The sequence below is a fragment of the Gossypium arboreum genome, chromosome 1 (genome assembly GCF_025698485.1).
Source record: "Gossypium arboreum isolate Shixiya-1 chromosome 1, ASM2569848v2, whole genome shotgun sequence".
In the NCBI taxonomy this organism is placed as follows: Eukaryota; Viridiplantae; Streptophyta; class Magnoliopsida; order Malvales; family Malvaceae; genus Gossypium; species Gossypium arboreum.
The window spans coordinates 117,226,223-117,229,456 of NC_069070.1; the positions used below are offsets into that span (position 1 = coordinate 117,226,223).

The 3,234-nt window shown below is 28.4% G+C and overlaps 1 long non-coding RNA gene across 1 annotated transcript; it reads left to right on the forward strand.

Annotated features, from left to right (window-relative positions):
• The first annotated feature begins 700 nt into the window (after window positions 1-700).
• LOC108482090 (uncharacterized) lies at window positions 701-1,530 on the forward strand. The gene is made up of 2 exons (XR_001870820.2): window positions 701-984; window positions 1,284-1,530. It is a non-coding gene; the product is annotated as an uncharacterized LOC108482090 (long non-coding RNA).
• Window positions 1,531-3,234: the final 1,704 nt, after the last annotated feature.

Sequence of the window (3,234 nt, forward strand, 5' to 3'; positions counted from 1 at the left end):
TCCCATTTTCCAAAGCTCGATTTGAAAATGGTTTCGACATACCAATATATATATGTATATGTATAATAATAATTTAAATAATACATAAGATACATAAGATTTCCATTTAAATAACAAAGATGTATAATAAAATTTGTGACTAGATTTAAAAGAAATTATATGTATAAAATAACATAAGATTAATTATATACATAGAATAAAATTAACTTTCATGAACTATATATATAATAATGTACAAGAACATTTATATAAAATATTATACGAATGTTAAAACGATATGATATAAAAATTTTACAATAATGACTTTAAAAACCAAAATATAATTGTCAAAGTAGCCCAAAATATAAAAATAAGTAAACAAGAATTAGAACATGAATGTTAGGTGAAAAAAATGAATTATAAAAACTCAATTGAAATAAAATTAAAATAGAAGGGATAATTTATAAATAAAATAGGCCATTGAAATTAAAAAAGGACCAGCGCGTCATGCATGCGAATGCTTAGGGACCAAATGAGGAAATACCCCAGATCCCCATAACGCTGCGTTAAGGCGCGGGCTAGATTGCAAATATTCACAAATTACAGAGCCAATTTTAAAAACGAAATAAAAATAAACAAGGCGCCATTGACTGCTCATGCGAAAGGGGAGGACCTAGCGTACAATTAACCCTCTAAAGCTAAACGCGCGGATCTCATCCGAACACGGGCCGGATCATCAGGTTGTGGCTACCATACAGCGTCGTTTTTAAACCATTGAAGTTGGTCAAAACGGCGCCGTTTCCAATCCTTTATAATAGCCAAATCAGCCGAATCAAATTAATTTCTTTCTTTTTTCCTTATCAAACCCTAAATCTCCCCCTTAACTACCGATTCATCTCTGCGATAGATGCTCTCAAGCTTGGAAGAACGACCTTTCAGCCTCGAGGTCTTCCTTCGACTTCGATTTCAACAAAACAAAGAGAAGATCCATGGCATATTCGCATGGTAAAGTTTTCTTTTCCTTTGTTTTCTTCTTCTTTTTTAAACAAATGCAACAATGAAGTATTCAAGAAGGTAAATCGAAAGAAAACAAAAAAACTAGAAAAGCTTAAATCAAAAATGACCTTAAAATTTTGACTGATTTCTCTCTATTCGATTTGCATGCGTAATGTATTTCTGTGCAAAAGAAGATCCCCTTTACATTCAATTTCATTAGGTTTTTATAGTCGAAAAATAAAAATAAAATAAATAAAAAATACAAATTTCCTTGCTGTAATTTGTTGTTTTCTCCTTTTGTTTGTTAGTTTGTTGTAGGTGTGCATGGCGTGGAGTAAAGAAGATTGTGACATGAAGACTGGTTCTGTTGTGAAGCTGCGGCGAGCATGAGCTTGGTGGCTTAGGGTTTCCTGAGTGTTTTTTGTTTTGGGCTAGGATTTGGGTTAAGAGTTTATTTTATTTTGGGCTAATAATTTGCTTATAAGTGGGCTAGATAATTGGGCTTGTAACAGGGACATTGGACTTGATTATTTTAGTTTTATTATTTTTGCTTTATTTTTGGTTTTGGTTCTGGTGTAAGCCCGGGTAGATTTGGGCCTGTACAATTAGCCATCCTCAACAAATTTTGAGCTCTCAGAAAAATTAGAATTGAGTTAAAAAAAATTATTATTATTATTAACCGCATCACCATTCCCAATTATATTAATTAGTTACATTGAATTTTGATGATCATTTGTACAAATTTTATAATATTGGTACAAATTATTAATTGCTCAATTTCAAAACATAGCTAATTTTGATCTCATTTTTCAGTCTTTGCATAAGGTTTTCATTTATTTTATTTAATAAAAATAATTTTTTATAAGCCAAACAAATCTTATTAAAAGAAAAAAATAATAAGGCAATACATAAAAGAGACATCAACATAGAACACACTAGATACATATCTTTCTAGTCTTCAACCAGTACGAAATAGTCTAGGTTCCATTATGGTTAAGATTTCGATGCGTTTCGACCATTCCAGTATGTTTCAGCTTGTTTCAGTCAATACCGCCTTATACAGATTCATACCGGCCTCTATCAATTGATAGGAGCTGCTTGTCTTGAAACATTGTGTTGTGTCTAGAAACAATTGGTAGATTGTCTCGAGACATGATTTGCCAACAACTATAAAACAACTATAAAAGTTAGGGGGAAAGGTTATATCTAATGTAGCGACGTAAAATTTTTGCTTTGGTCGCTAGTTAAAGCGATTATTTGAAAATTTGAAAATGGAATTTCAGTTTTAAAAAAGAAAAGTGAGTCGCCACTGATTCTTTTTCTTAGGTGTGATCGGACACCTAATAAATCCTCTTTTTTTTTTGAAAGAAAATTTATTTTTTAAAACAAAAAGAAGGTCGAGTTTAGGTCTGCGTCAAAAGCTAGAGTAAAGTTGGGTTCGGGAGTCGGTTACGCGCGAGGAAGGTATTAGCACCCTCGCGATGCCCAAAATTGGTATTTATTAAACACGTGTTGTCTTGATTTCAAAAATACGAATTTAATTTGACATTTAATCTTGATCCGATTGAAAAATGAGAATTTTTAGTTTTCGATTTTTTTTTAGAAGGGTAACACGAGCCAATGTGATTCATCCAACATAGCGATGAAATCACAGACTTGATGTTAAAATCGGTACATTGCCTTATATATTAAAATAAAAAATGTTTCTAAAATAATGATAAAAAAAACTGACGACGATGTTATTCTAACAAAAATTCATAAGTAAATAAACGATGAAAAATAATGAGGTGATTAATAAAAATAATAGAAAATATTATAATATAATATTAGGATATTAGAGTAATAATAAATAATATTTACAAAAAAGGAAAAAGTAAAATGTATTAATACCATAATAAAATAATATATGTATAATAAAAATAACAATATGTACAAAAAGATATATGTATACCAAATAATACATAATAATATTAAAATAAAATAATAAGTAACAATAGTGAAAATAATAAGTATAATAATAAATATAATGATATATAAAAATAATACTATATATAAAAAGTATATATATACACGTATAATAAAATATATACTAATATTAATAATAAATATAATAGGGTAAAATAGATATAATAATATGTACATAATATAGTGTTAAAAGTACATACATAATATAGTTATTAAAAAATATATACATAAGATAATATAAAAATATGTACATGAAATAGTATAAAAATATATAACTAATAATATTAAAATATA